This window comes from Oryzias latipes, chromosome 18, assembly GCF_002234675.1.
Source record: "Oryzias latipes chromosome 18, ASM223467v1".
Taxonomy (NCBI): Eukaryota; Metazoa; Chordata; class Actinopteri; order Beloniformes; family Adrianichthyidae; genus Oryzias; species Oryzias latipes.
The window spans coordinates 9,972,927-9,985,551 of NC_019876.2; the positions used below are offsets into that span (position 1 = coordinate 9,972,927).

The 12,625-nt window shown below is 39.7% G+C and overlaps 1 protein-coding gene across 42 annotated transcripts in view; it reads left to right on the forward strand.

The window, feature by feature from the left end:
- Positions 1 to 12,625, forward strand: part of LOC101165843 (receptor-type tyrosine-protein phosphatase delta) — a 496,446-nt gene that overhangs the window by 397,393 nt on the left and 86,428 nt on the right. The window lies entirely within an intron of this gene.

Below are 12,625 nucleotides of genomic sequence, written 5' to 3' on the forward strand. Positions count from 1 at the left end.
GGTCTCACTGTCTGTGTATTTTTTTTTTTCGTAATCACTTCTCTTCCCTTAAATTACGAGTTCCTAATGCAAAGTGGGTGCTTTGCGGATTCATGTGTCCTTTGTCATATCATGTGGGGGCAAATTTTGCACTGAGGACATCTCTAGATAAACACCACCACCTCTAAGAGTACTATAAATATGTCGACGAGAAGGTGGTACGGGCGCTATGCCACATCACCGCTTCGACTTCCTCACTGCCATCTGTGACTGTTCCTCCTCTGGCATTCTCACAGCAGTCTTTAGTGTATTTTTTCTCCCTTGTCCCTGTTTTTTAGGTTTAATTGGGTTATTTGCTTGAGCCTCACCTCTCAGCATTGCATTACATTGGAGCCTGGAAATGGGGGACTTCACACACGGCAGGGCCAGATAAAAAGTTGGGACAAAAGATGATAAATGTCGCGAGCGGAGACAGGAATGCAATCTGGCTGCTACGATGCAGAGATGCTCTAATAGCTTCCCAGCAAGAAAAGGGGATGGCGCTGTTGAGATGGCAACGTGATAGATGGTCCAAGGATGACTGTAAGGACTGTAGGGGAGACAAAGAAAAAGAGAGTTGTGGAAGAGAGGAGAAAGAAAAATTACCCCAAAAAGAAATCAAATTATTCTTAACTTGTTCAATACCCAGATGAAGTTGTGGGTACAAACTGAGGCTATGGGAAACTAAAGCTGACATCTGTTACTAAAAAACACAAGAAACCGTCACTTCTTAATGCAACGTAAGGCTCTAGTCCATAAACTGAACATTCTGTATCACTGTATTTAAATTTAAGCTGCACTATGATTCAGATAAGATGCTTTCATCTTGCTGGGCGATTTAAGAGGCAGTGAGCTTATCACTGCAGCCAACTAACTCACAGTCAATTTTATACCCCTTAAGTCAAAAAAAGAAAGAAAAAAAATGCCACTTACGGTTTACTTTATGTGCCTAAGTGCACAAGATCCCCCGGAATATTCATGACCGATTCCAACTGATACCGGCGGGTCAATGAGTAGGCTTTCTGCTTATCCTTTAATCTATGGGAGGAAGGAAGGTGTCATCATTTACTCAGAACAGGACTACTTTATGGAAGTTGGGGATTTTTTTTCTCTTTCTTTTTTTGTGGTACATAGAAAAAACAAACTATATAGATATTTTTTTGCTTTCTCTTTAAAGTAAAACAGCTAACTTAAAAAAATGAAAGTATATATGATCGCATTTTCCTGCCACCCTTAAACTTGCTCTGTAATTCTAATCACATTCTGTTATGACAATGAATACATTCAGCTGAAGCCCATGTGCTTGCCCTATGGACTGAGGCCTGCTTCTGCTGGCCAACATTGCAGCTTGAGGCTGGTGTCTTTGTGTGGCCTTTCTCTCTGTCAACTGAGACCCCATTTGGCAACAAGTGAAAAGAACTGAGAAACAAAATCAGCTCTCATCAGTCCAAAGGCCACATCTCCAGTCCCAAATACCACTTAGAGACCCATCTTGAATAATCCTCCCTGTTTGGTGTTTTTGCTAAACACGGCAAAATTCTATTTAATATTCTATGTCAAAGCTTGTGGTGCCGTTGTGGTTCTGACGTAGTGAACTGTCGCCGCAGCAAAGAAGTGTTTATTTGTTACCATGTATCTCTTCCAAAGTCTTTGTTTCTTTCTGTGATTCAGGTCGTTCTCATACGCTTTTCGTACGTCACATGGCTCGGGAGGCGGAGCAGTCTGCTGGACAGACGGGTGTTTGTTTCCCAGCCCTATTCAGTCATATGTTGAAGTGTCCTTGGGCAAGACACTGAACCTTTATTTGCCTCATAAGTGTGCATTTGTGTGAACAGAGAAAAAAAGGTAGAGATTTTACATACAAACTGTAGAGGTGCTAAACACTTGTTTACTTCTGCTCTAATATATATCTGCAGACCAAATCTCAACTACAAAAGTTAGTTATCCTAGTTTGTCTTTTATCTGTGTCTTTAAAGAGGCCAAATACATAAATATTAGTTTACCAAACATATTTTACCTAATTAAAAAGAATCAGTCTAATTTTAAAAAAAAGACAAAAAGGCAACTTTGCTCCCTTCTGTTTGGTTTTATGGATTAAAATTAAAGTGTTGTCTTATAAAACACGTTTTGTAAATTCAGAAATGTCAAATTTCTTTGAAAGGATGTTAACCCCTTGAGCTCCGAGAAGTTCCCATAAATCCAAAACTGTAGACTAAAGGAGGAACGAAACCGTTACTATGCATTCTATTTTGATTATTTACATTTTCTGGATGTTATTGAATGATTTTTTTGTTGTCACGTTTGTTAATCTCCATTCCAACCTGATGTTCAACAAACTATTGTGAAGTGTTTCCAGTGGTTCTTTGATTAAGATTATGCCTTTTTTAGCCAAAAAACTACTGAGGAGTGTCCAGTTTCTGTATAACCGGTTAAAATGTAAATGTTAAAAACAGCAAAGACTTGATTTTCATCTGAGTCATGTCTCTAAAGCCTCATGCTTTAGCATATGTTAAGAATGAGGAAAAACAAACATTTTTTCCAAGACAACATAAACATTTTTCATAAGTTTCTCTGGACCTCACACATTCAGCACATTCAGGTATTCTTGGTGCTATGACACAGTAATCGCTTGTCAAATCGCTCTATTTAAAATTCATTTAGACCTTTCTATTTTTACCTTCAGAATTACAAATACATACAACATATGTGTCATTTGCTGTGGAAAATGTGGAAAGGTTCATTTTTGGCCAAACACCTCTGACGTTACTCTAAATAAAATAAAAAAATAGTTTCAATATTCGGATTTTCTATGGAGACCTGATAATACTCTTATGTCTTTGTATCTGTAAATGTGCCATAAGTACATTTAGTCTTTTTTTCAAACTATTGACTATAAGAGCACCTCAACAGATAAACATACACAACAGTTCAAATTTGAAAGGTTATTTTTGATAATAATCTCAAACGCCATTTGATACCAACAGCTCACAAAACAGTGTTTGTTCCAATATGTATTCTCCTGTTTTTCTGTCATTTAAAACACTTTATAGGAATGCCCTGCCTTACCTGGTAGGTCAGCGACCGTTTTTACTGGACAAAACTGGATTCTGCCTCATCATAATGCATGCTCCGTTCAGGAAAAGCAAAGAGCATAAAAAAACCCTTTAAATTACTATCATTTTTCTTCCTCCCTTTTACATGGTATTCCTCCACCGTTGCATAAAATTAGTGGCCTGTGAAAGGTCACTTTGGTCCTTCAATGACTGTGGTACCACCCCTGGATGTGCTCTTCCTCAGAGATAGGCTTCACAGAGAAGCTAATTACCAATGCCACCAACATCTACAACATTTTTTTTTTCCAAAAATCTTTCACAAATAAGGGATTATTACATTAAAATTATATTTATTTCAAAAGAAAACTTAATTGACGTGCAGTTTTGCTACAAATGTCGTAAATATTAAACAAGAATCCATTGGAAGCCATTTAATATTAGAGGCCACATTTGGGGACATTTTTTTGCCTCAAAATCTTTTCTTCTATGAAAATGAATGTAGACTAAGGCTTTGGGGACCAAAACCAGGCATAGAAAGTGTGCCCTGCAAAGCCTTAAAGGAAGGCCCAAGCACAAAGTAATTCTTCAAGTCATTTGATTCTCCAATATTTTAGATTTCCCATCATATTTTAATTCGATCCAATTTATTTATATGGCCCCATATTACAACAAGTTTCCCCTCTCATATGTGTGCTCGCTGCTGCTTATAGTGGAAAGCCGTCAGTTGTTTGTAGCACAGTCACGGTGATGTAGCCAATCAATTCCACATGTATGTGGAGGAAGCATTCCAGTCATGCATACTGTTCCTCACCAGCTACACGTGTTAACAACAATGGCAGAACTGTGACACGGTCAAAGAGTGTTTATCTCTCCAGCCATTCTTCATATCTTCTTAACTGTTGTTGGTTTTTTGGCTGCAGAACTGCTGTTTAATGAATCGTTCCGTTGCTGGGTTGGATAGCAGAATGAACAAATAGCTTTCTGTGTTAGTGGCTGCCACTGCCTATCCTATCAGATAATTAACTTTTTGCAAATAGGCCATGCTTACTACCAAACAGAATAAGCCTGCACAATTAGAATTACTTATCTTTTTTTTTTTTCACTTAGGCGCTGGAGGAAAAACAAACAAAACAAACTAACAACTCCAAATGTCCTTTTTTTTCTTCCTCTTTCTGTTCCGAAATGGTCACTGAGTAATTGGTCCCAGATTTTAAGTATTTATATACAAATAAAGTGTTGATGAATAAGCAAAGATGGAAAACGAGTTGAAGCGAAGCCTCGTCTAGATTCTTTTGGCGATGTGTGTGACAATCACAAACCAGATGCTCAGAATTTCTGACAGGAGGGTCTGGCGTGTTCCTCCTCCCTCACCCTGTTATCCCATCCTTTTATTTTTCTCTCTCAAAGGCAGATGGCCTCACACCGGCAGTGGCTCAATTCAATATTTATATGTTTCCTTCTGTTTGGTTTCCACTGCAGAGAGGAGGTGGACTTTCATGTGTCGGATTTGCCACAGCAGCATTAGAGCCTCAGCTTTTCTAAAGTGTTGGAAGAGGGAGCCATCTGTTGAACTGGTCTGTTTTATTAAGTGACAAAGTGGATCCTTCTACTTTGCTAATGTGTCCTGTGGGGGATGACTGCCCTGTGTGTTTGAGGGAGTTTGTGTCTTAAAAGATGGTGACCTACCACACATCTGCATCTTAGTCATAATGCAGCCTAAAAATTTTAGGCTATGCGTGACGCGCCTTCAAGAAATGGTGTTCACACTGAAGTTTTGCTAACCGAAACTAGCGCATGTATCTACAGTTGGAGGAGGCTTGGTGTGAAATGTTGAAGCAGTGCAAATCTTACTCCAAACTATTTCTTTTGTAACTGTATTCTGATATGTGAAAGACTTGTTTATCAATTCCTCCTTCATGATCAATTTTCAAATGTTTGGCACATCTGTTTTCAACCTACCAAATCCAACTCCCTGATCCAAATACAATCCAACTCCCTGACTGTTTTAAAGGATTTATATTATGCTTTTCTTAAGCCTCTCAGAGTAAATGTTATCCATATATATGACAACCTTTGGTTCGCTGTAGAACAATTTTTTATGAAGAATGAGTTAGTTTTGCAGTTCATTTTCCAAAGTAAGACGCCTCGATCTCTGAGGCACCACTGTGGGTCAACCTAGAGTCGGCCTTGACAGCGTGTCTGCGTCTTGCCCACGAAAACAAACAATATTCGAACTTTTGCAAAGATGGATGTGCATAATGTGCATATATAAGGAGAGTTTATTTGCCAAACACCCGTAGCTCCACGGAGAAAGTGGGTGTGTGTTCGCCTGGGGGGCGGGGCTGGCAGCGCAGACTCTTCTTGGAAGGGGCTGTTCTCACTGGTCTACATCACAATAGGAGAACCCCCTCGTTGAGAGGGGCTGGTGCTCGGAAAGTGGGTTTTTAAAAGGAAAACTCAGAAATGCGTAAATGGATTAAAATACCGCTTTGGGGTTGTTTTTTTGTAAGGAATTAACTATATAATACATTTAAAAAATGTTGATTCTGCATGATACAGGCCTTTTAACTTTCAACGTGGAAGCCCAAAAACAGTCGTAGAAATTTTTTGCTTTGAAGCAAAAAAATGAAGAACTAAACTACAGTCACCTTATTTTTTCTCCTTTTTACAGTCACTTTATTTTCAGTGACTTTATAGTCACCTTGTTTGTTTATTTGTTTGTTTTATTCTGCAATTTGAAGTTGGTTCCCCGTTTAGACTGGAGTTTGAAGAGAAACGGAATTTCAATTTCTATGTATGTGAAAACATTGTATAGGTTGACAATAAAGTTTACTTTGACTTTGAAATGGGCGTTTACGTCGATTTTTCATTGAAAGTTTTCGCCGGTGCAAAGGCCAGTGTGAACGTAGCTTTGCAGTTTCTTTGGTATTGAATTGAACCTTTTACAGCTTTAGATTGCCCCACATCCTGGCTTTGTTGTTATCGTGGCACTGCTCCATCTATAGAATCCTCACGAGACTGAGTGCATATGTGTACAATGCATTATGCTCGCACAAATCTGGAGCCTTTTTCTTCCCCCCTGTCTTGTCAGTGAATCTGTCAGGGTGCTGAATGTGGGACAAGAGCCTTAGCTATTCTTTTTGAAGCTGTTGCCTGTGCAAAAGTGCCCTTTCTCCCAACGAGCCACAGCCAACTCCGAGCTTCCATGCAAGTGCCACTGAGCATGAGTAATACATGCTGACTGAGGTTAAGAAAGTCCCAACATTATTTATGCAGCGCAGTCATGGAACTGAATATTTGAGAATGCACCAGCGTGTTGGCACGTTATAATGCACCATGCAGTTTCCCCGACATGCTGCAAGTGACGGCATGCACTCCTTCATACAGAGCTGCTTTTTCATGAAGTCAAATAAAACATTGGTACTAAATCCCAATCGGAGTGTCCATATTCAGTCATTCTTGTAATGGCCTAAGCTGCTTTTGCATTCTATTGAATTAGGTTTGCATAGTAAATGTATATAATTTGGAAAAGGCAGATTTAAGTAGTTGAAAAGGGCAACAAAGTGGAAGAATGCTCACGTTGGGAACTTCATTGTGTGTGACAAGCAACACGACATTGATAAAAAAAAAAGCGAGTTCCCATCTTCGTGGTGCATTAAAACGTCTGCCGAGAATTAATGTACTGTTCCTGATCCAGTAATTAACAATCATTCGAGGGCGATATTCCTTTTCAAGTAATCACTAATTGCAATAGGAATTTCAGATTCCATTTAAGGCACGATTACCAATGAGCATGCAATGCAAATCAGCTAACAATTCTAATTAGACTCAGATTCTTTTCCGTTTTTTGGTGCCTTGGCTCTCCGAGAGCATGTCGGTATGACATTTTTTCCTTTACCAGTGTAATTTTTTAAAAGTCTGTAAAGCCAGTAAAATATCCAGAGGGAGATTATAAAGTGTTTAATTTTACATCCATTGCAAATAACCACAAGTCACTCCAGTCTTTTGCACATATTTTTTTAAACTGTGGCTGCTTTAGTAAATGTTGAAAGATAATAATAAAAATATTCACATTATACGCCAAACCCCGTTTGTCACTTTTACCCGACCATGAGTTTAGCCGTGCTTTCCAGTCCAATTTGCCTCTCCGGCTGCCATTGTGACAATTCATCAATATCACAGAACTGATAAGCTACGGCTTTAAGATGTCGAATGAGGTTAATGGCATCTTTAAACGCTCCTTTCTTCCATCCGTATGTCCAGAATGAAGCAGGGAATTTTCAGACTGCCACCCAATGCTTTAGGCTTAATTACCGCCCTTCACAACCCCACCTCACCCTGCAAGTTAAAGATTCAGAGAGGAAATGACCCTTTTGATGCAAATGAAATTGAATATGTCAGTCAGTGTAATTGTGAAAACCAAGCTGTATTAGACCAGCGAAAAAGAGGCTCCAAGTAAAAGTCAGTTTATTAATCCTCTTCTCAACACTCACTAATTCAGGCGTCTTACTGGTTTGGCAGATCAAACTTTGTATTGAAGATTCGCGATGGCTTCAATGCCTTAACAAAGTTTGAGAAGAAAAAAAAAAAACTGAGAGAGCTGAAGGCATTTAAATGTGAAGTTTGACTAGGAGAAAATGCAAGGATTAAAATCCAACTATGAGGATAAAAGCAACACATAATATTACTGTAGTCAACCTTTCCAGTTTTTTTTTTTTTTCCGAACCGTCAGTGTCTCATACTTGGACAAATGTGGAATAACTTTCTTCTATATAACCTAAATTTATATAGACTGGCTGTGGTGCAGAGGTCAACCTCTGATCAGAAGGTCTCAGGTTCGGTTAACGCCTTGCCCGCCCGTGCGTTAATAGTGGTCCTGGTCGGTCAACAGTACCATGGCAACAATTCTCACCAATCCGGTGTGCTGATTGGTGGGCTTGGTATCAATATGTCAATCAAACATTTTGAACATTTGGTGTGAAACCGCACACTTTTATTTAGGGCATCTGATTGGCCAGTTTATAACTTAAATAACTTGCACCACAGATCAAATATCACGAAAATGTAATGGAAAAAAAATAGGATGAGCAAGAACATGTTAAGAAGTAGTAGAGCAAGACTGGTTATTCTGACCAACAGAATGACTGTTTAGTTTTTCTATAGAAGTCTATGGGATTTCAGCAGCTTGGAACCAGCATGTACTTTCTGTTTGGAACACCAGGGGGAGGGGTCCCTCAGTCCAGTGCTTATTTACAGTCAATGGACTTCACAACATCAAACACTCCATAAGTCGGCATCTGTGTGATATTTAGCCATAATAACCACTGCAGGCAACTTTTTGACTTTTTCACAGTGGACAAATAAATATTTTTTGTACAAGCTTATTTTATTACAATATAATTATATGATGTCAAATATTTGTTTGTCCATTGTGCCCTTGTTTTACAGATTTGAAGTGTTGTTGTTTTTTCCAAAAGAATTATGTGCCATAATTTCTTTTCTTTTTTTTTATATTGCCAATTTTTGGGCCTTTTGAAAGCTCAGGTCAGATCAGGTCCTGGTTTCTGTTTGTCAGTGTAATTATGAGTGGTTTTGACTAGAATGGGCTGCAGCTTGGATAAAGATAGAATCACATTGAATTGCTTATGCCGGGGTGCAGCCACTTTCGGGGCTATGACTATGCGCTATGCGCAATTTGTTTTGTTGGACTATGGTTAAGACTAAAGCGATGCTCACACTGCCTTCTGCAAAGCGTGACCACTTTTAATGAAATGTCTATGTAAACGTGCCTATATGAGTGTTTTGGGGTTCTGCATGGAGAACTCTCAAGTTTTCGGGCTGTACAAAATGCATGGCTATTGGAACCCACGCTGAAAGTCAAACCAGGTCAAACTGACCAACCACTCACTCAGATTTGGTAGTGATAGCATTTCTTCTCACAGACATGCCAACCATTTGAAAATTGTTCACGGAGGAGAAATTGATAATTGCGGTTTGTGCCCGGCTTCATTATTCATTATTGGAATAGAGCCGCCAAAAACAACGTCTAGAGCGAGATTCACGAGATTTGCACCACTTCGACATTTTGTACCAAGCCTCTGCCAACTGTATGTGGCAGACATGTGGTTGGAAACAGAAGAAAAAGAAAGAAGGATCCCCTCCCTGCTTGTCCAGTGCAACACCGTGAGCTAAAGGTGCGTTCAAGAACACACTATCTAGAAAGCGCATAACATGCCTGGTATGAATGTAGTTTGACAGTTTTTGAAACATACCTAGCATGTTTTAAACTGGGCTGATTCCAAAAAAAAAAAGATTTTCTAAAGTTGAAAATGTTGCATCACATCTCATTATTTCTCAAATCTTTCCATTCCTTCAATAAAAACGTTTGGACAAGAAAAAAAATGGAGTTAGCAAGCAGTTTACCACAGAGGACGTGACTGCTGTAACGGCTTCATGCAGACGCTAAATTATTTGCATAGCATTGATAGCTGGAGCTGGAAGCTGTGATGAGCTTTTTCCTTCTTGGTAACGATGAATGAGTGAGGTTATATAATGACCCCCAGGGAGGGCAGGTGCAGGGCCTCATCACTAACCTCTTAGCTTGTGACAGGCTTTACACTTCTCATTTGTTTGCTGGTGATGGCTTAGCACTGGATTAACAGGTTCCCAGCCACAGTTTTAATTAATGTAGATTATGGTTACCTCTCAGAGGAGATGAGCAAATGCAGCGGAGGTGAAAGGAGCTTCTTTCAGCTTAGACCCATTCTGCAAAAACAAAGCCCCATGCTGTATTACAAAGAAGATTGCATATTAATAGAATTTATTTTGATTTAAACCAACCTAATTGGAGGCAAACCAAATGTAATTGGATATTAGAAATATCTTAATATTGTTCATCCTGCGGAATGACTGCGGAAATTTCTGGATTCTTAACAGCACATCTGTTTGCGCAGTGAACCGGAGCACATTTACAGTCAAGGTTGTAGTTGGGGAAAAACTGAGGTTTCAGTCAGCGTCTATCTAACTCGGGACATAAGAGGAATCTACCAAAATGGATGTTTGTCAGCGGCCGACCTAAAGTGGGTGTGCGGTGGTGATAGCAGCAGCCATGTCTGTGAAAACACCATTACCTCTATGTCACGCCTCAATCACTCCCCATTGTGCGATGACTGTCCCCCACCCACCCGCCTCCTCCACCTGGCTCCCCTCACCCCCCCCCCCAGTGATCATCTTCCATACACGCCGTGGAAGTCTATTACAGGCAGCGTAAGAAGATGCGCCACCCCATAATGGATGGCCCCAGAGCGAAAACAGCAGCAATAGCCTATCAATTACCCATCAGCACCTTCTTGGCCAAATTCCAGTGCATCCCCCACCCAAGACGCGTTGATGAGATGACGTGAAGATGCAGATATAGCAGTGTTTTTCGTGTCGTGGACAAATTGCAGCTGTCAGCAGGTGGATGACAGAAATGCTGCGAGGAATGTCCCCTTTTGGAGTGTTTGCAGCGAAACGGGAGGCTGCTGATGTCTGCATGTGTGCATTTCCAGAGGAAATCAGGTGATTTCCCAGAATCATTTGCTCAGTGGAAGCCCAGCTGTTTCGCCTGTTTATCTGCGAGCCCTTTTGATTGCCGGCCACAAATCTTATGTCACCTCTTCACAAATCCCGCAGGTTAATTTACCTGCCGTTTCGGAGGGATGCTGCTTCAGAGCAACACAACACGGGTGTGGAAATCAGTCTGTCGCAGGAAGGCGCAGCAACAACCACGCCGACGCATTCTCACACACAGATTAGGTGATTCGAGTGGTCGGCATTACTGCAGCCGCCTCTAATGACCTGCTAAAGTGATTGATAAAATGCAAACAATCTGTGCCCGAGGAGGACAGATGGAGCCCCACCTCCCACTGAAACCGCCACCTATGCTTCAAGAAATAAAGATTGGTGTGCGTTTCCCTGTGTGTGTGTGTTTTTTTAGTCAATCTCTGAAATCAAAAGGACAAACTGCAGAAAATGGCTGCTCTGATTACTAACTAGTTTGATATGTTTTGATTTTTCCTGGACTGTAGTAGAACTTTTTCGCTCATGAGCAGGAACTGATTGTCAAGCATTGAAGGGGAAAAAATAACCTCTAAGTCAACTTTTGAAAATGGAATATTGTTGAAATACTTAACAGTGACATATTAATCCAGGAAAACATCTAAAAAAAAAAACTAAAAAAAACTATCAACCAAAAAGTACAGCTACCCTTTAGATAAGGAAGTACATAAACTCTGTTGTGTACAGTACAGTGAGAGATAAAGCGTCCCTGTCATGTCCGGATAAGTAAACACGGTTCCACTTTGCTGTTCTTTCACTCTCTACCACTTCTGTCCTCATTTTCTTTACACTTGAGTTGTTGTGCTGGATTATGTTTCCAATTAGGAGGAAACAGAATGGAGTCGCTAACAATTGGGAGGGTTTGGAGGCACGTATAAGGTGCATATATAAGCTGTGGTCTTTTAGAGATTAGTGTCGGGGGTTTTTTCTGCAAAAAAAAAAAAAGGACATGAAGCAAGTACTTAAAAAAGACTTTGTTCCAACCAAATAAATGTACTAAAACTATGTAATTATTCTGCTTTCAGTACCTTTTCTGAATAAATGAAATGATTTGTACTTATGGTGTGTAGGCAACTTTTAACAGCCTAATAGGATAAAAAAAAAATAACTGAATGAGATCTTCGAATACACAGAACAAAGTAAAAGGATTAAACTGAAGCGAACTGCTTGTTGCTCTTAGCACCATGAATGTTTATTATGTCACGCAGCAGTCCTGACCAGCAAGGACCAAATTGTTTTCTCAATTCTCTTTTCTTACTGTACCTTTGAACTAGAATTTTGCCCCTGCCACGTGTTAAAAATCTCCACAAAATTTGCACATTTGTGTTTCTAGTACCTGCTGAAAGTGAATTTTAGACGTGCAGCTGGAGAAATAGTAAATAAAAATGGTGCCAAAATCTCTAGTGGATTAACTAAATTAAAATCCACTATGCCAAAACATGAAACGAACACAAATGAGTCGGGATCATCAATTGAATATTAAAAGTTTTTATAGCATAGTCACAGGACTTTAATATCATTATTTGGCAAAGTTTGAAATTTGTCGGTTTTCACATTTTCTCACAGTATTGGAGAGAAAAAAACTTCCCTTAGACATGCCAACAGGTTCAGTCTACAACCACAACCCATGTTTTATTGACCTTTGACTGTTTTGAATTTTCCCAATAATAATAATTTGGTACCAGCCACAAAGTCAAAATCCTCCGAGGGATTTCCATCTGTTGCCTTCTTACTCCTCAGCTATCATCGGGAAGCTACTTTGGAAAACATGTTGGAATTGTAGATTTTGAAAGGTGTTAGTGTGCCGAACTCGCAAAAGTGGTAATTCCCTGTATGTGCCGTGTTTTTACTGGAATATTGGTAAAATTGAATCCATAAATCTCTGGCTCACGCTGAACAAAATGATATGATATACAATATGAACTAGAAACGTGGACGTGGTTAACAAAAAACCT